The following is a 27,438-nucleotide window of genomic DNA, read 5'->3' on the forward strand; positions in this document are numbered from 1 at the left end:
TGGCCCTAACAAGTAGGAGTTTTTCCCCTGCATATTCAGAAAGTCTAGAGGAAATGGTCACTTCTTTCATTTGCCACTGATGATCTGTGCCCTTTTCATTCCTTGCATCTACCATTTTTGAAATTTAGACTTGCTTTCTCAGGGTGATCACAATTCTCTGCTTTATTACCAGTTTCAAGTTGAGAACCAAGGAGGCATGGCTCCTGTCTTTTGTTGTTGTTCAGTCGCTCAGTCGTGTCTGATTCTTTGCGACCCCATGGAACTGCAGCATGCCAGGCTTCCCTGTCCATCACCAATTCCCGAAGCTTACTCAAACTCATGTCCATTGAATCTGTGATGCCATCCAACCATCTCATCCTCTGTCATCCCCTTCTCCTGCCTTCAATCTTTCCCAGCATCAGGGTCTTTTCAAATGAGTCAGTTCTTTGCGTCAGGTGGCCAAAGTACTGGAGTTTCAGCTTTAGCATCATTCTTTGCAATGAACACCCAGGACTGATCTCCTTTCAGATGGACTGGTTGGATCTCCTTGCAGTCCAAGGGACTCTCAAGAGTCTTCTCCAACACCACAGTTCAAAAGCATCAATTCCTTGGAGCTCAGCTTTCTTTAGAGTTCAACTCTCACATTCGTACGTGACCACTGGAAAAACCATAGCTTTGACTAGACGGACCTTTGTTGGCAAAGTAATGTCTCTGCTTTTGAATATGCTATCTAGGTTGGTCATAGCTTTTCTTCCAAGGAGCAAGCATCTTTTAATTTCATGGCTGCAGTCACCATCTGCAGTGATTTTGGAGCCCCCCAGAAATAAATTCTGTCCCTGTTTCCATTGTTTCCCCATCTGTTTACCATGAAGTTATGGGACTGGATGCCATGATCTTCGTTTTCTGAATGTTGAGTTTTAAGCCAACTTTTTCACTCTCCTCTTTCATGTTCAAGAGGATGTACTCTGCATATAAGTTAAATAAGCTAGGTGACAATAAGGACAATAAGCCTTGACATACTCCTTTCTCAATTTGGAACCATGTTCGGATCTAACTGTTGTTTCTTGACCTGCATACAGGTTTCTCAGGAAGCAGTTAAAGTGGCTGGTATTCCCATATCTTTAAGAATCTTCCACAATTTGTTGTGATTCACAGAGTTTGTTGTGATTCACGCAATCAAAGGCATTAGCCTAGTCGATGAAGCAGAAGTAGGTGTTTTTCTAGAATTCTCTTGCTTTTTCTATGATCCAACAGATGGCAATTTGATCTCTGGTTTCGCTGCCTTTTCTAAATCCAGGTTGAACATCTGGAAGTTCTCAGTTCACGTACTGTTGAATCCTGGCTTGGAGAATTTTGAGCATTACTTTGCTAGTCTTTTGTGAGGAGGCAGAATTTTCCCAGCATCCTCATACTATGTCCCCTCAGGACTTACTGAGCTGAGAGCAATGGCCACCCTTAGGCCAGTGCTCCCGCCTTTCCTGAGCTCACAGCATCTGCACACAAATAGACTGGGGTTCTGTTAGCAGGGAAATGTTGAGGGCTGTGTGGAATCCTATTTTCACAGAAGTGAACTGGTTTAAAAAAAAGCAAAAGTTCAACTTTAATGGATATGATTAGCTTATAAAACTTTGTAATATGTGTTAGGAGATTCAGGATTTGCAAGACCCCAATTAAGGTGTTAAGATTCTGCTGGTTTTAAGCTGGGTAGAAATGTTTTTGTGACTATATGTCTCTTTATTGTGTGTGTGTGAAGGTTTTTTTCCTCCTTTTCTCTTTTGAGTGGCAGAAGCAAAGAGGAGGAAGAGTTAAAGTAGGAAAATATTTTCTGGAGTTAGTGCAAGGCTCTGAAATGCTGCAACCCTGACTTGCCAGAAGCCCTGTGCTGAAACTGGCCAAAAAAACTGTTAACAAAATACTTCCCAACCAAGCTAAATGAAGAGAAGAAAATATAAAACAGTATGGGCAGAGGCGGAGGGGGTAGATACTCTGAAAGGAAGGTTGGCAGTGAAACTTTGCAGAAAGTGCAGGAATTTAAGAGTTGTTCACTAGTGTGCAGTTTATGCTGGCTCTGCTCAGGTTCAATGCTCAGAGAGCAGAGGAAGAAAGGACACCACTTGCCTAGCCTGAGAAGGATGCAAAGACTACAACAGGATTAAGTCCAGAGTTAAGTTATACATACACACATTCTAGGAATCCAGATTGTGGTTTAAAATATATATGAGTATATCAAAGTATTTTTGTGGAGCTTTGGACTTGGATGACAAAATTCTTAATAATCAGTGTCTGCCATTTTCCTCTTTTGGAGAAGAGGAAATCCAACAACTTACATTCCTAAATAAATAGGATTTCATGTCACAGACATCAAAACTTTTAAGCTTTAAAAAAAAAATGCACATGTCAGTAGAAGTTAACCTAGACTTGCAGGATTTGATTTATTGCATTTCTTTCATTGGAGAGGTAAAGGGGCAGAACTGATACCAATCAGTGTTTTATGTTTATGTTATCTCCGCTCTTAGAATTTGACCATATCCCTGCACTGTGCTATTTCTCAAGTGACTAGAGATGAATAATATCCTGTTTTTATATACGGATTTCAAAATCTCACGTATAAAAGCTCCTGGAAGATGATACTTTAAGAAAAGACACAGTAGACAAATGGCAGTTGACTAGACTCTCTGAAGCTGAGGTTTGCCAAGAGGCCAAGGAGAGAAGGGTGGAATTCAGAGGGAGATACTAGTCTCTACGGGGTTGCATTCGCTGCCACACTGGGAAAATGCCAGAGGGCTGGGAATGGCTGTCCTCTCGGAGCTCACACTGACCACTTGGTGCCTCATCATAAATGGAGCTCATTCATGAAGGAAACACTGCTCTTCTGAAAAGCACCCATATTGAAGAAGCAACCAGAAAACCCAGATGTATAGGGGATGCCTGGCAAGAGGGGTCTGTGTCTCCTCCTTCCTTCTGTCTCTTCCGAAGAGTTTCCTTAATATTTCCCAGTATTTTCTGTGACCACTTGGGCCCAAACTCTCTGGAAGCATACAACAAAAGTAGTGTAGCCAAACACTTGGCATTGAAATCTGAGCCAGCTGTATTCAGAATTAGCTGAAAGAAACACTGCCACTATCATAAATAAGGCAGACAGTTCTCTTTATTAGTTGAATTCTCTGAGCATTTTTTTGAAGATAATAAAGCTTTAAGGCTTTAGTAAGAGGCAGAAGACCGTAAAACATGTCAGATGCTTAGTAGAAACTCAGAGTGTAGCTATGAGTTTGTATGCATGGAACTGGGTGACCACACCACTGACGCTCAAGGGGATGGGGCACCCTAGCCCAACCCCTGGTGGGGTGTTTTAGGAAGGGCAGACATACCAGAATCTTAAATGTGTGTGGGGAGTGGGGTCGTTTAAAAATCATGTCTTATGATTCACTTGGGGAAAGGGGGAATATTTACTTTCATAACATAAACATCTGAAAATCAAGTTCAACAAAACATTTCTGGTTAGTTGACAATATGCATTCATTCAGTAACAAAAAAAGGTTATTTTATGGAATGCCTAGTCTGTGTCAGGCGTCGCCTCGGGCACTGAGGGTCCAGCAGGGAACAAACAACGTCCTTTTCTCGTGGAGTTTACATTCCAGTGGAGGACAGGGCTCATAACTCAACAGGACAGAAAATAGAGTGCTAAGTACTATGACGAAAAGCAAAGCAGGGTAAGGGAAGAGAGAGATGACACTTGTCAGAAACCAGCCCGGAGGCCGCCAAGTGTGCAGGCCTTCCGTCTGTAAGAAGAAGGCCACCAACATGAAGGATCAATGTCGAGGCTCGAAGCAGAGATTGTGTGGTGTATTTGAGAAAAAGGGAGGTCATTGTGACTAGATAGAGTGGCCTGGTCCAGTTCCTGCAGAGCCTGATAGACAAAAGGATTGGCAGTAGTGAGTGTGCGAAGCATGCTGGGAAGCCACTGGAGGGTTTTAGCGAAGAATTAAGTCATCTGAGGACGCCCGTGCCCCCTGCTGGGAGGGAGCAAGATATCAGCATGGAGGCTGCTGATGTCACCAGGTGAGAAATTCTGCCTGTTTGGACAAGGAAGAAAGGGAGGGGAGGGATGCTGAGATGTCATTGCATTTGAGAGACGTTTTGGAGGTAGGGCTGACAGGATGTGCTGACAGTTGACTGGACGTAGAGTAGGTAAGAATGGAGCCTAAGATGACTGAGGATTCCACCTTGAACAGGAAGCATGAATGGTGGTGTCCCACTGTCAGCACTGGCAGCCCCAGGGTATGAGCTGTATGGGGAGATTATTAATTGGGCTGTGGCCTTTGTTGTAAGTTTGAGATGCCTAATAAGGCTTCATTGAGGAGATGTTAAGTCAGAGAAGAGCCTGGGAATGGACGTGTAGATTTTAAAGATTTAGGGAAGAGGAGAGAATCCAGCCAAGGGGTAGATATCATAGTTTCCTAAAACAGCTTAGGAAGGACACATCAGAATCTGTTTGGGGAAAGGAAGGAGAACATTTTTATGGTTATCAAAAATGAGTGTAAGTTTTAAAAGGTTAACAAAGACTGTCTTACATCATCAGTATCCTCAGCTGTTCCCAGAATCAAGGAGGACATATTTAGAGAAATGAAAACTAGCTTTGCCAATAGAAGATAAATAGGAAATAGCTGATTTCTGAACTGGCTGTTCTGTTGAGCTTCTCCTAGACCACTGTAAACTTCTTAGGTTTAGATAGATAGAAATATGTACATCTGGATTTTTAAAAATTTATTGGACGCCTAGGATATGTTAAATAAAGAACTCATTCTTGTGGGAAGGAAAATAAATACATGGAAATTTAAAGTATGGTAGTCAGAGGACCTTATAATCAAGTTGTCCATGCACATCCATTAAGAAATGAGATACATGAGGGTTCAAGGTGAAGGTTGGGTATGGAAATGGCTAACCCACAGTCAGAATGTTGCTTAATGCCCTGGACCGCCTTCAAAATCATCCCAGTCGTATGGTGAGTGGCAGATTTTTTCTTCTTGGTTCTGGGTGGTGGTGGTGGTGCAGTAGGTATATGCCTGTATACTTCCCTGAAGTAGTGTCAGAGGTGTGTGTCCAGAATGTGTATAAAATGCATGAAAATGTCTGTGAGAATGTCTGGAGTGGGGTACAAACTTAGAATAGAGGCAGCAAAGATGGCTTTACCCAGAAAGCAAGTACAAGTGGTAGGTGTAAAAACAGGAAGTTTGTACCAGTTTTCTTAGGAGCTGTTGTCTTGTTGAATTGTGGCTTTGAGTAGATTATATTGAACATAGTTGGATTTGCTTGTTTGTTTGTTTAAGCTGTTGGCCTCTTGATAATATGGGATAAAGATGAACAATTCCTAGAAGATTCTCAATGCCCAGGCATGTCTTTGGTGGCTACAATGAAAGATTGAACCATCTACTAGAGTCCAGTGCCCAAACCAGGGTGGGATATTTCATAGCATTGCACTCCATGTGACTGTGAACATAGGCGACTTGGTGAGAGCCACTCACAGGCTAACTGAGGACCACTTGTCATTTCCTTATCCTCTGAGTCCAAGGCCTGCAGACGTGCACTCACCCATAGTAAAGTCTGGCAAAGTGAAAACAAAACCTCTGTCCTGTTTTTCTGACCCAGGCTTAGGGCTGTGCCCTTTGCTGCATCCTGCCCTCGTTGTGCTGTCTGACTCTGTGCAACGGACATAACCCGAATATTTCTGCAATGAATCTGTCTGTCTCAGCTTCTGATGGAAAGCGTGTCATGGAGAGGAGTGCAGAGAATGATTATTTTCATTGTATCTGCAGAACCTCAATTACCCAGAATACCTCGGACTTTTTAGAGGGAAGCATAGTTCTAAGATACATGCCCCAAACTTTTTAGAGGGAAACATAATTCTAATATACATTACCAGTGATAAACGCTGCTACGTTTCACCCTTTTTTAAAACAGTTTTTTGAGGCTAATAAAATTGAACCCTACTGAATGGTTTTCTTCCTTGAATAGCTGTATTCAAGCACGATTGGATTTTGAAAATAGTGTGTTTTTTTTTCCTTGAAAACTAATCAGAAATGTGTTGGCAATCATTGTCTGTTGCAGGAAAAAAAGAGTCTAAGGTCATATCTCCATCCGTTCCTGTTTCAGGAATCTTCACAAGGAGCATTGAGCCTTACTAACATTAACTGAGCTTTGGTGGGGGTGGGGGTGGGGGGTGCCTTTGAAGCAGGGTTGAGTAGTGGGCCCTTGGCTCTTATCAATTTGAAGTCTTTCTGCATCTTCTCCTGACTACACACCCTGGGGGCTGTTTTACTCATCACCCTGTTGCAAGGAAAGCAGTACTCTTGAAGAGCTTGTGTTTCCTTTTATCAGACAAGAGCTGTGGGCCGTGGCTGTCTGAGTCAACAGCACTGAAGCGAAAACTCAAGTATGGCCATCATCTAATCCACAAACCCTGGTACTTTTTTTCTGTAGTTCTCCATGGCCCAATTTTTCACCCCCAATCATTCTATAAAGATTTATTAGCTGCTCTCTGCCTTTCAGATATTGCCATAAAGTAATATCCTATTGGACCTATAGTTACTGGAAACCATGTTGTTGTTTTTCTTTGTCTTCTCCGCTTTCTTAACTGTCTGTTGACCAGTAAGAAGATAAGCCATTACAATGGGTTAGGTCCCTAGTCAACAAAGCAATGAAAATATGTTTATGACTCTGTGTAAGTAAATAGTTTCATTTATTTTAGGATGATTTGCAGTATTAAATTTGAAAGGTATTTGGTTAATTCTCAGTCAACAACAGGAAACACAGAAATTAAATTCAGACCCATCTTTTGGCTGATTACTGTGTTCGGTAAGCATTTAGTCAGTGATTCCCTGTAGCACAACAGCTAGTGATCACTAAGCCCTAAGCTAATCATTGTGCTTTGCAAATATAATTCAGCGTGAATTATTGCAAATGATATAGGGTCCCCAGACAAGCCCCTGAGATGTCCAAGAGGGTCCTGAGGCTCAAAGAGTCTAGATTAGCTTCCAGGAGGTTAGATCACATTTAACTTTGCACCAGTTCTAATATAAAAGCCTAGGGCATATTTTCCACTTCATGTACCTCACAAACTGAGTAGGTGACCACCATCATAGTTGGTATGGCACTGAGGAGGGGTTCCTGGGACATGAGACTTTCTAGTATTAGCACTGGAATGTTCCAGCCAGACCAAGATGAGTTGGTTTCTCTATTCAGATGTGGAATCAGTTAACAGAAAGGAATATCAATGAATACTGTCGTCTAAAACCAACAACTTTTCTGTAGAATGAGATGATTCTGTCTTCCCCATGGGGTAGTGATAAGGCCTGCTCACTATTCCTATCGTGAGGTTGGGAAGCTGGCTGTGTGTTTTTCCTTGGAATTGGGGACCAGCATCATCTCTGATGGGGCAGTCTGTCTCCTTGCCCTCCTCCAGAGGCCTGTCACCTAAGGGGGCCTTGACTGTTCCCTCTGGATGAATCAGTGCCAGCTCTTTCTGGTGTGAGGGTGCTAGAGAGCCTGAGTCCTTTCTACTGGCCTTATGCTTCTCACTGTGGTTCTCCGCTTTGGGTTTTACCTGCTGTGGCCTCTTACGTAATAAGGCCGCTCACTGATTTGAAACTCTTTGCTCTTTTTTTAAAAATATATGAAGTCTTTATTTCAATTTGCCATATCACTTGGCATATACAGTTGGTTGGAGAAATGCTCAAATATTTTTTCAGATTTTTAAAAAAATTATTGAAATAAGTTGATTTACAGTGTTAGCTCAGGTGTACAGCAAAGTGATTCAGTTACACATATACATATACAAATATAGACATTCTTTTTGTTTACATAGGTTATTACATGCTATTGAGTATAGTTCCTTGTGCTATACAGTAGGTCCTTGTTGGTTATCTATTTTATATATAGTAGTGTGTATATTTTAATCCAGTTCTAAAAGATACATATACCCCAGTGTTCACTGAAATTCTTACTCTCATAGTTGCAGCCAGAGCAAATTGCTTCCCCTCACTTGCTTCCCCTCCAGCGTTTGTACAAACTGTTCCATCGGCCTTGCCCATGCCTCCCTCCTTGCATCTTCTGGCTAACCTTGGTCATCCTTTACGTTTTCACTTTGATGCCACTTCTCCCTGGATGCCTTCCGTGATCATCCCAGACTGGTATAGGCAGCCTTCCTCTGTTCTTGGAGCTCCTTGGACTTAACATGGTATATTATATGCTTCTGGAGTTGTAATTGTCTGATCAGTCATCCCTGTGACTCATGGTAGACTCCTTGTGGAGAAGGAATGTATTTTGTTCTTTGTTTTACCCACAGAGCCTTCCATATTGCCGGGCTTATAGTCGGTATAGTGAGGCTTATAAGGAGCAGGATAGTGAAAGAGCTGCCAAGGAGCAGACCACTTTTATATACAGTGGCTTTGGCCTTGCAGTGACCCTCACTGTCTTTTCAGCCCTCCTTGGGAGACGTAAGCCACTCTAGATCTTTCTCAAAATAGTTACATCCTCCTCATCCATGGACCACCATCTAGTTTAGTTAGGTCTTCATTTGCCCTGTAAGACACTGAGCACGTTACAAAAATACATGTGAGGTAAACAACCCAACTGCTAAACATTATGTAAATATCAGTAGGGGAGACACAGGACCCAAGAATGTTATGTAGGGTGAGGACATTCTATTTTATGTTTATTTGTATGTACATGTCATAAAAATATTTCTCCTCTTGCAAGTTTTAATAAAATGTGAAATCTTTCCCCCCAGTTTTGAAGATCTGATGACTTGCAGGCTATATTATATTAAATTGTGAATTTTGGATGTTTCATTTCATAATGTGATCCAGATTATTTTTCTTTCTCCCTTGTGGACATTAATCGTTTCCTGTGAATTTTCCTGATATTAGGAAGCAGATGTTCCATATTTTTATCTTGAGGTTTTTTCCCAAATGCTGAACCAGGACTTTTGTGTGTGTGTGTGTGTGTGTGTGTTCACAGTAAATTTTTGAGGAATGAGTTATATCGGAATCCTCAAGTAAAAACATAACAGATACATCTACAGAATTATACAGATTTGTCCAAGGCTGGAAACGCTTTTGGATGTTCTGTTTAATGTAGTTCGGTATTGTTTAGCTAATGTAGACTTCTGGCTTAAGACTGCATCAGAACTGTTCCATGATAGTGTGCTTGCCAAAATAAAGAGCGGCGTAGCAGAAAGTGCACAGTTCATGCAAACTATATTTCAGTGCCCCGATCTTTAACTAAACTGTAATTGTTTTTCCATTGTCTCTTAGCTCATAAAATTCTTCCCCCATCTCCCCATAAAACACTGACTTGAGTGCCATCTGTGTGCTGAGCAGGGTGCTACTCTCTTTGGGACATACACACAAATATTATATGGAGCTTTGGTTGTTGATTCACTAAGTCTTGTCTGACTCTTTTGCAACCCCATGGACTATAACCCGCCAGGCTCCTCTGTCCATGGGATTTCCCAGACAAGAGTATTGGAGTGGGGTGCCATCGCCTTCTCCGAACTTTAGGTGTAAGTTATTTAATTTATCATAACTACATAAAAACTCTGTAAGGATGTTCCATAATGTAAGCCATTGTTTGAGAAGTTTTGCTAAAATCATACTAAGATTTCTTGAGTGCCTCCAGTACGGCAGGCATAGTGCTCTGATGCTGTAACTGTTGTTCGTTGTCCAGTTGCTAGTCGTGCCTGACTTTTTGCAACCCCATGAACTGTAGCATGCCAGGCTTCTCTGTCCTCCGCTAGCTCCCTGAGTTTGCTCAAGCGCATGTCCATTTAGTCAATGATGCCATCCAACTCTCTCATCCTCTGTATAAAGAATTTTAAATCAAAGACAGTGTGGAATTGGTGCTTGGGATAATAATCCATTTTGCACAAAATATAGCTCTTCATTTTACATGGTGAGCTTCCTTTCATGAGGAGCCCTTGGGTTCACAGAACAAAGGACTGAGGCCAGTCTTAGCCAGCTTCAGAATTTGGGGACCCTCTATAATATAGTCACCTGGCATGTCTGGGTCTCACTTTCTCTGCTCTATAATGGGAATTATCATCCTCCCCAGCTTACTCACAGGGTTGCTGGAAAAATCAGAGTGTCAATGGACATTGAAAAGCAGTCAAAAGTCAAACATTTTGCCACAAAGCAATATCATAGCTCATGAGGTTTATACAAAATATGGCTATTGCTTATTAGTTATTAAAATGCTGTATAAATAAAAAATGGTTATCTTTACATTGAAAAATATCAGAAATATATTTGTAGCAAATACATATACTAATTTTTGATCATCGTGCACTGTAAGAAACTCAAATTCAAAAGAAAAATATCAAGATCTTACTACATGAATAAGCAAATAATATATAGACTTGCTGTTTCTCAAGGTTACAAATCATTAATAAACAGGAAAAAATGTCCATCCTCACTAATTATCTTATGTATGTATGTGAAAGTCACTCAGTCATGTCTGATTCTTTGTGACCCCATGGACTATATAGTCCACGGAATTCTCCAGGCCATAATATTGGAGTGGGCAACCATTCCTTTCTCCAGGGGATCTTCCCAACCCAGGGATCGAACCCAGGTCTCCCACTTTGCAGATGGATTCTTTACCGTCTGAGCCACCAGGGAAGCCCAAGAATACTGGAGTGATAGCCTGTCTCTTCTCTAGCAGATCTTCCCAAACGAGGAATCGAACCAGGATCTCCTGCATTGCAGGTGGATTCTTTACCAGCTGAGCTACCAGGGAAGCCCAATTATCTTAGAAATACTGATTAAAGCAGCATGAGGAATACCATTTTATGTATAAAATATCTATAAAATGTCAGTCTCAGAAATTCTCAGTTATTTTGTTGATGATATTATCATATATTAATAAAAAAGCCCCTTGAAAAGCAAAACCTATGAATTGTACTTTTAGGAATTAAGGGAAGCTAGGGAAACAAGTTAAAGGGATGAAAAAAGCAGAAGCATGAAGGTTTCCAACGTAATCTTATTTATAGTAATAAAAACTGGCAATAATTTAAATATCCAGCATTAGGGGAGAGATTTAGGTCCCTACAACAGTCGTCATGAATATGGATAGAAACACACAAAAAAGATTTGAAATTGAAAGTTAAATGAAAAAAGAAAATAACATATGGGGTTTTTTTCCTGATGGCTCTCCCTGCCCTCCCTTTTTTTTCCCCTCAGAGCAACAATATGCAAAAGGCATATTAGTCCTGCTTTACATGTTAGACAATTGAGGCCTAGGGGTGTTTTGTCTCAGGATTCACAATAGCTGAAGAGCCTACACTCAAACCCAGATCTGTCAAACATGAAAGCCTTGCTGCCAATAGTCTACAAACTGGCCATATAGCACATATGTCTATCAAGGGTAACAGGCAAAAATAAATTGTAGCTCTAGGATGGTAGAAATCTGGGTAGTTCCAAAGAATGCTCTCCTTTAAAAAAAACTGCCATTGGGAGAAACAAACTAACAAAAAATTGTCATTGCCCTCTCAGTAGAAAAGGAGAAAAAAAGTTATGTGCAATGTAACATTTCATAATTAATTGTTTTAATATATTCTCTTAAAGTTTGGCAACGTGTGTGTGTGTGTGTATATATATATATATATATATATATTTTTTTTTTTTTTTTTTTTACAATTTCTCACTGGCATTATGAGAACACTTTCTCCAAACCTTCCCACCAATTAGTTGAGGATATATACCACCAGGTCCTCAGAAAACTTTTTTTAAGTCACTAGAAACTCTACGCAGATTCAGAGCAATGACGAGATACAAAAGTTTCTCCCAGTGAACAGCCCAGACCAGTTCTTCTGGCCAGGAGATAATCCTGAGGTGGGGGAAATGGAGGGGCACCATCTGGGTAAAGTAGGCCAGCTAACCCACTCCGGTGTGCCCTTCCCTGGGACAGAAACCTTGCACAAGAAGGGGAAATGTCACCATTTTGGGGACTGTCTACTGTCTTTTACCTTTGGGGATCAACACTTGGTTCATGACGCCCTAACACCCATGGCATTACTTTATCAAGTCAGTAACCCTGCCAACATCCCAAAACACACAACTTTCTGTGGCAGACTCAAGGCATGGGGTATATTTCTTTTGGCTCTGTCTTGCCTTTATGGAACATATACCTTTTATGCTACGATAGGGTCTTTTATCGGAGAAGGCGATGGCACCCCACTCCAGTACTCTTGCCTGGAAAATCCCATGGACGGAGGAGCCTGGTGGGCTGCAGTCCATGGGGTCGCTGAGGGTCAGACACGACTGAGCGACTTCACTTTCACTTTTCACTTTCATGCATTGGAGAAGGAAATGGCAACCCACTCCAGTGTTCTTGCCTGGAGAATCCCAGAGATGGGGGAACCTGGTGAGCTGCCGTCTCTGGGGTCGCACAGAGTCGGACACGACTGAAGCAACTTAGCAGCAGCAGCAGCAGCAGGGTCTTTTATGTGCTTCAAAGGCCCTTTTATATCTCTTTTGCCATCTGAGATAACATCATGTCAGTATTTGCAAGTGAAAACAATAGATATGACCAGAGAACAGCGGGGATGTCTGCAGAGGTGGAAACATTCTCCAGCATACTTCTCAATATAGTCCATTCCAGATCATGACCTGTTTTGTAGTGGAAATTGAGGCACATAGACGTTTAGTGATTTTTCTGGAAATCATTGGCAGTGAAGACAACCAGAAGCCAGTTTTATAAATCTAGTGTTCATTCTCCTACTGTGCCTCTATTGTGTTATTTTTCTTGAGAATTAAAAACAAATACTTTCAGACAGATCAGAATCCAATTGCCATTCAAAGCTAAAGGTCTCCGAGGATTGATTTTATATTTTGTAATTGCAATAAGCTTTATAATAATGAAAGGAGTCTAGCAAGTTACCATGTTCATTCTAGATGAGTCCTGCCCAATAGAACTTTTTATGGTGATTGAAATATTCTACACCTGTGCTGTTCAGGACGGTAGCTGCTTCTGTGTCTGCCTGATCACTTGACTGTGACTCATGCAACTGGGGAAATGAGTTTTTAACTGTGTTTATTTAAATTTAAATCCCCACATGTACTAATAGCTTTAGTATTGGACAACACAGTACTAGACTTTTCAATACTTTCTTGCCATCTTCACTTAGATGTCTTCAAGTGAACAAGGTCAAATCAGAATTCTTGATTTTCCTTCCTCCCTAAACCTGTTTCTCCCCCAATAAAGCCATCATCGACTAGTTGCTTAAACCGAAACCTGTGTATCATCTCAGCCCCTTCCTCTCCCTCATCTCCTACACCCACTTTATCAGCAGGTTCTGGCTATTTTACTTCCAGAACCTGTACTGAATCCATCTGGTTCTCCCATCTCTGCTGCTACCACCCTAGGCCAAGGTAATGTCATATCTCTTCTGCACAATTTAGTGATCTCAGAATTGGTTACCGCTGATCTATCCGTTCACTGTTGCCTTTTCTAGACTCCTCCATACAGCTTCCAAAGAGACACTGCTAAGCTGTCCATTGGGTTGCATCACTCCGTGCTTGTATGAAAGAATTTGTAGAATTTATCACTGTTGGACCCTGGAGAAGGAAATGGCACTCCACTCCAGCACTCTTGCCTGGAAAATCCCATGGACGGAGGAGCCTGATAGGCTACAGTCCATGGGGTTGCAAAGAGTCGGACACGACTAAGCAACTTGACTTTCACTTTCACATCACTGTTGGAACTTCTCTTGTTTTCTTGTTTGTACATTTATTTTCTGTCTCCTGTTGCAATATAGGAAATCAGTCCTGAATGTTCATTGGAAGGACTGATGTTGAAGCTGAAACTCCAATACTTTGGCCACCTGATGCAAAGAGCTGACTCATTTGAAAAGACCCTGATGCTAGGAAAGATTAAGGGTGGGAAGAGAGGGGGATGACAGAGGATGAGACGGTTGGATGGCATCACCAACTCAATGGACATGAGTTTGTGTAAACTCCGGGAGCTGGTGATGGACAGGGAGGCCTGGTGTGCTGCAGTCCATGGGGTCGCAAAGAGTTGGACACAACTGAGCGACTGAACTGACTGACTGACTGATTGCAATATAAGGACCCCTATGTCTGGAACCCCATTAACTCATTCACAGCTGTATCTCCAGCACCAACAACTGTGCCTGGCCCTTAATTTGTACTCAAGAATAATTACATTACTGTTTATGGTGGAAGGAGATGAGATAGCAAGAATCAAAAATGAAGATTTATAATTTGGTTGTTAATATCTAAGAGGATGCTGACATCCATATTCATGGGAAGTGGATGGTTTCTTTGACATTCTGGATGCAAGTAGGAAGGGTGGGTATTATGGCTAATTGTATTAATATTTATCTCTGAGTGGATAGGCTGGGCCAAAGTCCTGATGCAATCTCTGATGTGAGCCAGAAGTTCTTTTGTTCTCTAGAAGTCAATGTACGTCCCAGAGCTTGAAGTTTCTGTCTTTCCTATTGTTATTGAAAGAGGAAAGTGTCCTTCCACAGGACACTTTATATCCATCCAAGGAAAGTTAGATATTGATGGAAAGAAACATATCATGAAATTCTAGGGTAGAAAATGGCACAGCTGTGTCTGAACAGCAAAAGGAGGTTTTTCAACATGAGGCTGTTGTTTTTAAAAAAAAAAATTTGGAATATACTTATAGCCAATTATTTGAAACCAAGGAAACCTTTAATAAATAGGGTTTTGTATCCTGTTTTGCTTGAATATTGTCTTTTTTTTTTTAAGGAAAATGCCTTTTCTGGCATTTCTTTATGATGGCCAGCCAAAGCTTTTTAAAGGGCGTATTATTACTTAAATCCATGTGCAAAAGTAAAATGAAACTGATGAGCTTGGGAGTATAGGCAAGTGAGCCAAGATCTGAGTTGCTTCTGTTCCCTCTGGTATTAAACAGGCCTAGGAAATGACTATGCTCTTAGCACGGGCTAAATTTAAAAGATGAAGTTAAAGCTTGCTTTATTCGAGTGTGTATTTGGAGACTTCTCTCCCTGTGTGCTTTTCTTACGCCCAAGTTTGTAGCCCTTCTCCCCTGTCCTACCAGTGCTGTGCCAGTGTTTTTGTGTGTGTGCCTTTATGGAGCATCTGCTGTATACCAAACACCTTGCAAGGTCCTAGAAAGACAAGGATGAGTTGGATACGAAGATTCTCATCCTCCAGAGATTCTGCAAACAAGGTAGCAAAGAGGCCAGTAAATGAAAAATTGAAACACAGGAGCCACTTGGATTAACAGAGACAAGGACAGAAGCAATGAGAGTAGAAGGCAGGGGAACATAATGAGAGGCAAGCGTGGCACAGCCTGAAGAATGCAGGCTCTGGATCAGAAAACAGACTTACGGTTACCAAAGGGAAAATGGTGGGGAGGGAAAAATTGAGATTGGAATTAACAGATACGTACCACGATATATAAAATAGATAAATAAGAACCTACTGTATAGCACAGAGAACTATATTCAGTACCTTGTAATAACCTATAATGGAAAAGTATTTTAAAATGCATGTGTGTATATATATATATATTCTTTATACATTTATAAAATGTGTAAAGAATGATTTTGAATATACACCTGAATCATTTTGCTGTACACCTGAAACTAACACAACACTGTAAATCAAATATACTTCAAAAAAAAAAAGAATATAGGCTCAGGAACCAAGCTGTCTGGGTTCACAGTCTGTCTCTGCCATTTGTGAACTGTGTGACCTTAGGCTACTGACTTGACCTCTGTGCCTCAGTGTGCTTACCTGCTAAATGGGGTAATAAAACAACCCATTTCATGAGGTTACTCAGATGTTTAAAGGAGCAGATAAAGCACTTGAAATAGTGCCTGGCATGTAGCTCCGTAAAGATCAGCTTTCATTATTACCTGTAGTAATGGTACATGATTATTGGTTGAATTGAGTGAATAATGCTTTACTGCTTTTACTGCAGAGAAGCTGTCCCTGCACTACCCAAGGGAGTTCACACAGGCTCCCCAGAAGTTTTGATTTTTTTAACTGAGACTTGAAGGCAGGCAGATACTGCAGGGAAAGAACATTCTTGACAAAAAGAACACAGTCTTTGGCAAAGATGCAGAGAAGTGGGAGGGGGGTGCTATTTAGGGACCTATAAATAGGTTTGTGTGGGTAAAGGACAAGATGGCCACCAGAGGGACTTCCCTGGTAGTACAGGGGTGAAGACTCTGTGTGTGTGGATCTGATTTTGCTCACTACTTATGATATTTTTGTGTGTGGGGTTGGGGGAGGGAAGGGGGCAGAAAGTCAGTTCAGTTCAGTCACTCAGTTGTGTCTGACTCTTTGCGACCCCATGGACTGCAGCACGCCAGGCCTCCCTGTCCATCACCAACTCCCAGAGTTTACCCAAACTTATCTCCATTGAGTCAGTGATGCCATCCAACCATCTCATCCTCTGCCATCCCCTTCTCCTCCCAACTTCAATCTTCCCCAGCAACAGGGTCTTTTCAAATGAGTCAGTTCTTTGCATCAGGTGGCCAAAGTATTGGAGTTTCAGCTTCAACATCAGTCCTTCCAATGAATACTCAGGACTGATCTCCTTTAGGATGGACTGGTTGGATCTCCTCGCAGTCCAAGGGACTCTCAAGAGTCTTCTCCAACACCACAGTTCAAAAGCATCAATTCTTCAGCACTCAGCTTTCTTTAAAGTCCAACTCTCACATCCATACATGACTACTGGAAAAACCATACCCTTGACTAGCCAGACCTTTGTTGGCAAAGTAATGTCTCTGCTTTTTAATATGCTGTTTAGGTTGGTCATAGCTTTTCTTCCAAGGAGCAAGTGTCTTTTAATTTCATGGTTGCAGTCACCATCTGCAGTGATTTCGGAGTCCAAAAAAATAAAGTCTTTCACTGTTCCTACTTTTTCCCCATCTATTTGCCATGAAGTGATGGGACCAGATGCCATGATCTTCATTTTCTGAATGTTGAGCTTTAAGCCAACTTTTTCACTCTCCTCTTTCACTTTCATCAAGAGGCTTTTGAGTTCCTCTTCACTTTCTGCCATAAGGGTGGTGTCATCTGCATATCTGAGGTTATTGATATTTCTCCCGACAATCTTGATTCCAGCTTGTGCTTCTTCCAGCCCAGCGTTTCTCATGATGTACTCTGCATATAAGTTAAATAAGCAGAGTGACAATATACAGCCCTGAAGGACTCCTTTTCCTATTTGGAACCAGTCTGTTGTTCCATGTCCAGTTCTAACTGTTGCTTCCTGACCTGTATACAGGTTCCTCAAGAGGCAGGTCAGGTGGTCTGGTATTCCCATCTCTTTCAGAATCTTCCACAGTTTATTGTAATCCACATAGTCAAAGGCTTTGGCATAGTCAATAAAGCAGAAATAGATGTTTTTCTGGAACTCTCTTGCTTTTTCGATGATCCAGCGGATGTTGGCAATTTGATCTTTAGTTTCTCTGCCTTTTCCAAAACCAGCTTGAACATCTGGAATTTACAGTTCACGTACTGTTGAAACCTGGCTTGGAGAATTTTGAGCATTACTTAACTAGTGTGTGAGGAGAGTGCAATTGTGTGGCAGTTTGAACATTCTTTGGCATTGCCTTTCTTTGGGATTGGAATGAAAACTGACCTTTCCCAGTCCTGTGACCACTGCTGAGTTTTCCAAATTTGCTGGCATATTGAGTGCAGCACCTTCACAGCATCATCTTTTAGGATTTGAAAAAGCTCAACTGGAATTCTATCACCTCCACTTTCCTTATTTGTAGTGATGCTTCCTAAGACCCACTTGACTTCACATTCCAGGATGTCTGGCTCTAGATGAGTGATCACACCATCCTGATTACCTGGGTCATGAAGATCTTTTCTGTACTTTCTGTTCAGATCTTTTCAGATCTTTTCTGAAGATCTCTTCTGTGTACTCTTGCCTCTTCTTCTTAATATCTTGTGCTTCTCTTAGGTCCATACCATTTCTGTCCTTCATTGTGCCCATCTTTGCATGAAATGTTCCCTTGGTATCTCTAATTTTCTTCAAGAGATCTCTAGTCTTTCCCATTCTATTGTTTTCCTCTATTTCTTTGCACTTATCACTGAGGAAGGCTTTCTTATCTCTCCTTGCTATTCTTTGGAACTCTGCATTCAAATGAGTATATCTTTCCTTTTCTCCTTTGCCTTTCACTTCTCTTCTTTTCACAGCTATTTGTAAGGCCTCCTCAGACAACCATTTTGCTTTTTTGCATTTGTTTTTCTTGGGGATGGTCTTGATCCCTGTCTCCTGTACAGTGTCACGAACCTCTGTCCATAGTTCATCAGGCACTCTATCTATCAGATCTAGTCCCTTAAATCTATTTCTCACTTCCACTGTATAATCATAAGGGATTTGATTTATGTCATACCTGAATGGTCTAGTGTTTTCCCTACTTTCTTCAATTTAAGTCTGAATTTGGCAATAAGGAGTTCATGATCTGAGCTGCAGTCAGATCCTGGTCTTGTTTTTGCTGACTGTATAGAGCTTCTCCATCTTTGGCTGAAAAGAATATAATCAGTCTGATTTCAGTGTTGACCATCTGGTGATGTCCATGTGTAGAGTATTCTCTTGTGTTGCTGGAAGAGGGTGTTTGTTATGACCAGTGCATTCTCTTGGCAAAACTCTATTAACCTTTGCCCTTCTTCATTCTGTACTCCAAGGCCAAATTTGCCTGTTACTCTAGGTGTTTCTTGACTTCCTACTTTTGCATTCCAGTTCCCTATTGTGAAAAGGACATCTTTTTTGGGTGTTACTTATATAAGGTCTTGTAGGTCTTCATAGAACAGTTAAACTTCAGCTTCTTCAGCATTACTGGTTGGGACATAGACTTGGATTACTGATATTGAATGGTTTGCCTTGGAAATGAACAGAGATCATTCTGTCATTTTTGAGACTGCATCCAAGTACCAAACTCTTTTGTTGACTATGATGGCTACTCCATTTCTTCTAAGGGATTGTTGCCCACAGTAGTAGATATAATGGTCATCTGAGTTAAATTCACCCGTTCCAGTCCATTTTAGTTTGCTGATTCCTAAAGTGTCGACATTCACTCTTGCCATCTCCTGTTTGACCACTTCCAATTTGCCTTAATTCATGGACATAACATTCCAGGTTCCTATGCAATATTGCTCTTTACAGCATCAGACCTTGCTTCCATCACCAGTCACATGCACAACTGGGTGTTGTTTTTGCTTTGGCTCCATCCCTTCATTCTTTCTGGAGTTATTTCTCCACTGATCTCCGGTAGCATATTGGGCACCTACCAATCTGGGGAGTTCATCTTTCAGTGTCCTATCTTTTTGCCTTTTCATACTGTTCATGGGGTTCTCAAGGCAAGAATACTGAAGTGGTTTGCCATTCTCTTCTCCAGGGGACCTCACAAAATGAGGTCCCCTGGAGAAGGGCACAGATTAATCAAGTGAAATAATGTGTTCACCTAGTTTCTTTCTACCCCCTACCCCGTTAGGACAGACACAGAGATGTCTGTCTTACAGACGCATTTGAGGATCTCATGAAAGTGATAGACTGACTCTTCCCTCAGAAAAATCACAAAGATACAATTTTCCAGATACCCCACATTGCCCTCCCCCTGCACCCTCATCTTGATCATCCAAACAGATCCCTGGATGCAAGGCAATCTTTTTGACCCCAGGCTTGCCTGTGGTTTTTGTATTCCCACCCCAAATTATTTTAAATTTAATTTGCTAGCACATCCCATAGCTCCTCCGTCTGCCATCACTGCTATTATCTGACCATGTGTCATAGGAACAGCCTTGGATCACTTGATGGTTATAATTAAAACTGAAAGTAATTATTAATATCTTATTTTGAGCCGTTCAAATTTAACTTGAGAGTATAGTGGCTACAGGCATGGGCCCTGGAGGCCAGCTAAGTAATTAGAATCCCAGCTCTTTTAGTATCTTATTAACCTCTCCTTGCCTCAGTTTCCTCATTACAAAAGACCATGATGCTGGGAAACATTGAAGGCAAGAGAAGAAGGGGGAGACAGAGGATGAGATGATTGGATAGCATCACTGACTCAATGGATGAGTTTGAGCCAATTCCAGGAGATAGTGAAGGACCGGGAAGCCTGGCATGCTGTAGTCCACGGGGTCGCAAAGAGTCAGATATGGCTTCGCAACTGAACAAGATGAAGTTACTGTGAGGGTTCATTAAACTAACAAGGGAGCTTGCCAAGGACACACAATGAGTGCTGTATTGGGTTAGCCAATAAACTTGTTCAGCTTTTTCCATAGCATTGCATGGAAAACCCTAATGAATGTTTTGGGCAACCCAGCATCTGCTATTATTATGTTATTAATTATGCTAAATGACATTCTGGAATGGGGTAATTAATGATGGATTCCCAAGAGCAGGAGCATAGATGAACAAAATCTCTCCATGCATTTCAGTCACTTTGGGGCCTGCCAGTACCTACCTGAAGGCCAAGCATAGATTGCCTGGACCTGTGCTGTCTGCTATGGAAGCCACTAGCTGCTGTGACTGTTGACTGCTTGGACTGCTGCCAGCCTGAGTTGAAATGCGCTGGGTCTTGAAGATTTAGGATGACACACACACAAAATGCAAATCATCTCAATTGTTTTTTATATTATTTATATTATTCAACATTTTCTATATGTTGAAATGATAATATTCTGAATAAATTCAGTTAAATAAATATTAAAATTGTCCTTATTTTTGCTTTTTTAATGTGGCTACTAGAAAGAACTTGGGCTTCCTAGGTGACGCTAGTGGTAAAGAACCTGCTGCCAATGCAGGAGATATAAGAGATGCGGGTTTGATCCCAGGTTGGGAAGATCCCCTGGAGGAGGAAATGGCAACCCACTCCAGGATTCTTGCCTGGAGAATTCCATGAACAGAAGAGCCTGGTGGGTTACAGTCCATGGAGTCACAATGACTCAAGTGACATAGCACACACACTAGAAAATTTAGAGTTATCAGTATGACTTGTGTTATAGTACTGTTGAACAGCAGGGCTTTAGACTCACCATTATCAGTAAAAGAAAAGGTTGTGATTATCTGAGAACAGGTGACCTCTGTTGGAAAGCATTGTGTGCCCTCCCATTGGCCTTCAGGTTATGCTGGACCATCTGTTTTTTCATTGGTTCCATAAAGGAAGTCAGGGCATGGTCCTTGGAGAAGGGAGTGGAAGGGCCAAGGCAAGAGCAACAACCAGGCAGGCTTCTGCCGAGTTGGAGGGGTTTGGATGAAAACACTACCATTTATAGTTATACTGGCTTCAGACTTTCCAAACTCCCTGAAGGAGATGAGGGAATGCGCTCTGTTGAGGAAGTTGAAATATGTAGGCGAAAAACTCTCCCTATTCCATCAGGAGCCAGAAAAAGCTTTGTTAATCTTTAAAAGAATAAATACTCACCAGGATGGCAGTCGCTGGGATCGAAGGCACACCCTTTCCAAATGTGATTTTCTTACGGGATGCTCATTTCATTCTATTTCAGATTCATTCCATCACCTAAAACCTGGTGACGGTGGGCCATATAGAGTCTTGCTGGTAAGTGCTCTTTCATTTTTAAAACAAAGTGACCATTTGACATTATTTTTGAAATGATATTCACACTTCTAAGTTAAATGCATCCTTACTGGTACTATGATTAGATGTCTATTTATTCATGTTTTCTTCCCCCCCTCTGAAATGATTCACAATGTTTCCGGCCCTAAAAAAAAAAAAAAAAAAAAACAGATCAATCCATGTTCTTTTGCTCAGAACATGGTCAGGGAAAAGATCTATGATTACATGCCAAATACTATTAAAATAAAAACTTTTTTTGTAATGAAACTATTTCCGGGCCCCTGTTGATGGTCTGCGTGTTTCGAACAGTATCCAAAACAACAAAGTCTTACTTCAGCCAAGGAATTCAGACAGTCCCTTGCAGTGTGTTATAATGAAAACTGGCTCATAGCTGTAACTTATTAGCTTTCTTATTGCTGTATATTTTCCTCGCATCTCTCCTTAAACCTCGTGATTGTCATGAGATAACAGTTTTCTAGTGGTAGAAAACTTCCTTTAGACCTAGGAAAGTAATGTACTTAAGTGAAAAAAGCTTCTAAGGCTTCATGTGGCACCTCTCCCTGATATGTGGTGTTACTGTTATTTGTGGTGTATTTCAGTTAGCTATTACTGCATAACAAACCTCCCCCCAAATTTACTGCCAGAAATATAAGCTAAAATTTACTGACTCAAAATAGCAATCTTTTTTTGTGTGTTTACCATAATTCTGTTGACAATTTGAGGTGGGCCTAGGTGTGTGATTCTTTTGATTTCAACTGGGACCATTCATGTGTCTTTGGTTAACTGCAGGTCCAGGTCAGCCAGGCTGGGGGTCACCTGGCTATCGGCTGGAGGGATGACAATGACTAGGACATGTGTCTCAGTGCTCTGCAGGCTACCCTGAGCTTGTACCCCTGGCCTTTGGGCAGAGTACCAAGAGAGACTACAGAAGTGTCGAGGGCGAGGCTCAGAACTGCCATCACATTGCCTCTACCACATTCTGTTGGCTAAAACAAGCTCTGGGGAGATCCTAGATTCAAAAGGTATAGGACTAGATTCTACCTCTTGGTGAGAAGAGTTGCAGAATTACATTGCAGGGAAGACAGAGAGGGGAAGATCTGTGGCCATTTTTATAGTCCACCCTACAGTATTTATGGAAACATCTGTGATGGAATGAAAATCACCTGGAGGGTGAGAGAGCTCAGGACATGCTCCCATCTCATAGCCCATCCCCTCACCCTGGCTTTGTGATTTGCCATCTGGCATCTGGGTCAGTTCGCCAGGATCCTGGGTGGTCTTGTGATACCAGGTTTCCACTCCCATCCTTGCATCACGATATAGAACTGCCACACTAGTCATCCTCCAGTTCAACTTTCAGGATGTTACTCTTTTGCTCAGAAGCTGTCGCTGCCTCCATGTCATCCACCACACCAGTCTAGACTTCTCGAGTTTCCCTGCTTCCATTATCTGGCCCTGTTCTCTCCCACTATTCCTTTTTTTCCTCGCCAAACTAGCCTGTCTGCCATTTCTCCAACAGCAACCAGTTGAAATGATATTTCACTTGAGGATTGTCCAGAAGATAAAAAAGAATGATGTATGTGCAAGTGCTTTATCAATCATAAAATGTAATTTAAATACATTAACCAACTATGAAACTGTGACTCGCCAGTGTTTTTTAAAGGGGCAGTTCCCTCCTGGGGGTAATCATGGTAGTGATTGAAGAATAGACAAGGAATATCCAGTGGTAGAAAGGTTAATAATTACAGTATCAATAGTCACAATTAGTGTCTACTGTTTATTGAATGCAAACTGTGTGCTAGGCACTTTGCTGACTGCTTTACATAGAATTATTTGAAATTTACAAGATCATCTCACTCGGCTGCATCTGTATCATAATTGCAACCTGTTCCACTATTAGTGATTTAGTCCTTTGATTTCTTCCTCCTCATTCCTGAGAGAAATAGGTGTTAAAGCTGCTGTCAGCCATTGACAGCTTATCATTGTCAAGTACAAGGTGCTATAGAAGTGTCAGCTGCTTTGATTGGTGGGAGAAGTTGGGGAAGGGAGAGCAACCAGCAGTATTAATGAAAGAAAAGGTGTGGGATGTGTAGGAATGGGTAAGAGGGTACCCAGATGCCCAAGGAAGGATGAAGTGGGGATGGGGAGAGGTTTGCAGGAGGGCGGGAGAGTCGGGGGTTGTCTGAGACATTTGCTGACCTAACAGTTTGGCCCAGGGCTATTCCGGGTCCAAGGCCACCACCTTTTCACCTTGCTCCCTTGGAACTTCCCCATTCCGGCTGTCAAAACAGGCAGCATTTGTAAAATTGTCCTCCATTCACCATCCGACTTGTTACACATTAGTTTGATTACTGTTGATCTTGTGTATGCGCCTGTCTTCTTTCAAAGATTTTTGAGGTGACGTCTAAATACACATGTAATAAGATCCAGACAGAGACAGAAGGGAGGAAAGTTGTGGGGAAGGAAAAGTAAGGTGAAGTCAGAGGTAAGGTTAGGGACCCAGTTCTTAAGTGAGAAGCCTGTACACGCACTAGCAGGCCCCAGGGTCTTGCCTCTGAGCTTCTGATAAGTTAGTACTAGGAAAGCATACTCAGTTAAGAGTTCTTGGTGGCTTGAGGATAAAAGCATGCTAGTTATTCAGAAGAAGCAAGGTTAATTGTGATTCTTTTGAAACTTGGAGGAATTTTCCCCCAGTGTTTATGAAGTGGATGCCACCGAGGGTAGCAAACGGCATCCCTATAGGAATGACTAATGAGGACCACCCTCGGTGTAGACCTGCAGGGTTGACACCCAGGTACAGCCCAAGAAGTTTGCTTTCAGTCTGGGTGTGCATTTCTCTGCTGGCCTTGCTTCATCCAAGTATAAAAGGTAGTATTTTCCACTGGAAAACAAGTGCATACATTCATCCCCACTCCTTCCCCTGTGATGCACGTCTGAGACTGTCAACGCTTCTTGATGCTGAGCCTGGACAGTTGGCTGCGGACCAGACTTGGCACATGCGTTGCAATCTCCTTACCGTCCCAGTTCTGAAAGAATAATAAACAACTTCCTGGGAAGTACTCAGTGAATGTTATTTCTCCCAACTCCAAATCATGCCATGCCCTGACTCAGTCTGCGGAGTGGCTTTTTGATACACTGAATTTGTATGGACCCTGTCCACTGTGACCTGTGCAGCCCACCGTCCTTGCTCCATGTGTCTCTCTCCTTCCGTTTTGAGCCCCGTGGCTCTATGTCATCTTAGATACCAGGGTGTTCTGTACCTTTGGGGGGAACCAGGGCAGTTTGAGAAGCTTATTGGAATATGATTAGTGGACTCCAAGGATGTGTTGGATGGCAGCAAACTATAAACTGAGCTATATATTGTCCACTTCTAATTTTCCTCTTCCCAACTTTAATAAACTTTTCCAAGAGTAATGGGTCTGATTGGTTGGCAGCACTGGTAAGATGAACCAGCAGGAACAGAGGATGATGTGAGAGTAATGTGTATAAGATGAAAAAAAATTTGTCAGAAAGGAGGTCAAAATTTCATGAAGACTGCCCACAGAGGGGTATTTGCTTTGGGGCTTTGTTTTTCTTTAGATCAGTTTTCTTAGAGTTATTCTGGTTGCAAGGAATAGAAATCCAATGTAAACTGGTGTCATCTACTTGATGACTAAAATGTCCATGCTAGCGTGGACTTCAGGCATGGGTGTATGCATGGGTTCAGAAACAATTATCGGGCTGTTATCCTTCACTCTCTTCATCTCTTGGCTCTGCTTAACTCAGTGAGCTTCATTCTCAGGCAAGAGCCCCTCCATACATTGCAGAGGTAGACACTAGCATTACATTTCCATCATCTTCACAGCTGTGGATCTCAGCAAATAGAGTGCTTCTTTGGCCTTTGTTCTATTACTATTACCAAAGAGGTTTGGCCCTGTTTGGATTCCTTGTCTCAATCCCAGGAGTAGGCAGTAGACAGTAAGCAGCATCTGTTTGGCCAGGGCTTGTTCATGTGTTCCCAAAGAAAGGATGAATCCCACCAGAATCACATGAAGTAGGGTCCTTAGGAAAAAACGAGGAATGAGGATTTTTTGTTTGTTTGTTTCCAGAACGAAAAAGCATGCCAAGCAAATAAATTTTGTAGGTACCAGTGTGTACTGATTTAGAAATTCTTAATGTGGGATCCATTAAACTTGAAAGCTTAAAAATTAGATTCGGCTTCAGTTACATTGACTACCTATTCCAAGTTTGGTATCATGATGGAGACTAGCAACAATGAGCATACGGAGAGGAGGAGGGTGGATGACCCCACTGTGGGGTCAGGTAGGCAGCTTTTGGCCTGCAGACCTCATGTTGCATCCCCCAGATCTAGATTATTAACCTAAAGACAATGGGCTTCAGTGGATCTGTAATCTATTGAATGAATCAGTGAATGGGCTTCTGTAATTATTTGCAAAGTGGTATGTGGTATTTTTTTTTTAAACTGAAGAAAAGGATCATGCTTCCTTCATTTTTTTTATGGGACTCCCCAGCTCCCTACTGCTTAAGAGCCAGTACTTCAGACTTACTTGAATTGTTTTAGATTTGGCTAGCTTAATCCTATGTGTTCATTTCTTTTCTTGGCTAAACTAATAGAGTTTAGCATCCATGATAAACACAGCTCCTTATGGAGCAGACACGGTGATGTCAGTGGCTGAGTATGTTGCATCAAATTGCACGTTGAGGTTTTTAGGAATGTATGTAAACTTATCACAATCGTAGTTGCCACTTACCTAATACTTACTCTGGTGCTCACCCCATGCTAAGTGCTTTATGTGCATTTTCTGAACTATGCATTTATGCATGTGACTGTAATTCTGTGAACCTCGGGTGTGTTATGGTACCACCTGCTGGAACCAGCTCCTTCTGGCTGTCTCTGGATTTTTCCCTCTTCTCCATGTCGTCTTGTGGGAGTCCACCTCTCTCCATGCCGTACCCACAGATAATAGAATCCCAGAATTGGAGGAGATTGCGGAAATCATGCAGTTCAGTGGTTTTCAAACTCAGCTTTCTATTTTTCTAGCTCAGGGACTCCTGAGAGTAAAGGATGGGAAGGTCCCTTGACCCTGTCATGTTTCAGTAACCACTGGCTGCTGAGAACCATTCGTCTGGGAGCACAGAGTCCAGAGTTCCATGTGAGACCTGAGGTTGAGTCCAAGCTACTACTCTGCTCACCTACCTGTGTGACTCGGGGAAAGTTGCCTCACCTCTCTGAGCCACAGTTTCCTTTTCTGTCAAAGGGGGTGATAATGCCTGCCCCATGGCGCTATTGGGGGCCTGGATGAGGTCACATCTATAAAATCCTCATCCCAGTGCCTGGCACACAGGTAGCGATGCAGAGGTTAGCTGTGACCAAGACACAGCACAACACAGCTTGTGAAACGTAATTAAGACATGGCTTTATTCTTGTCTCTCACTGTGCCTTTAAAGTTTATTCACTAGGATGTGTTTCTGTTTCCTGATGAGAACTTCATCAGGCCTGTGATGTTTCTGGTTACTCTTAGGTAACAAAGAGTCCTACGTTCAGTCCTTAATTCATGTCCGACTCTTTGCAACCCCATGGACTGCAGCACACCAGGCTTCCCTGTCCATCACCAACTCCCAGAGCTTTCTCAGACTCACATCTGTTGAGTCAGTGATGCCATCCAACCATCTCATCCTCTGTCGCCCCATACTCCTCCTGCCGTCAATCTTTCCCAACATCAGGGTCTTTTCCAGTGAGTCAGTTCTTTGCATCAGGTGGCCAAAGTATTGGAGCTTCAGCATCAGTCCTTCCATTGAAAGTCCTATGGTTTCTTTAACTGACACACAGGCACTCATGTACACACATGTAAGTACCC

At 42.0% G+C, this 27,438-nt stretch overlaps 1 protein-coding gene across 6 annotated transcripts in view; it reads left to right on the plus strand.

Moving 5' to 3' along the window:
* Nucleotides 1-27,438, plus strand: part of GNG12 (G protein subunit gamma 12) — a 141,265-nt gene that overhangs the window by 35,190 nt on the left and 78,637 nt on the right. For 4 of the 6 annotated variants that reach the window (XM_070786344.1, XM_019957292.2, XM_019957291.2 and 1 more), the window contains exon 2: nt 21,513-21,565. The exons of the other annotated variants lie outside the window; for them this stretch is intronic. The gene's annotated coding sequence lies outside the window, so the exon portion shown is untranslated. The remainder of the gene's footprint in view (nt 1-21,512; nt 21,566-27,438) is intronic. 6 annotated transcript variants of the gene reach the window in all.

Source organism: Bos indicus, chromosome 3, assembly GCF_029378745.1.
Source record: "Bos indicus isolate NIAB-ARS_2022 breed Sahiwal x Tharparkar chromosome 3, NIAB-ARS_B.indTharparkar_mat_pri_1.0, whole genome shotgun sequence".
Classification (NCBI taxonomy): Eukaryota; Metazoa; Chordata; class Mammalia; order Artiodactyla; family Bovidae; genus Bos; species Bos indicus.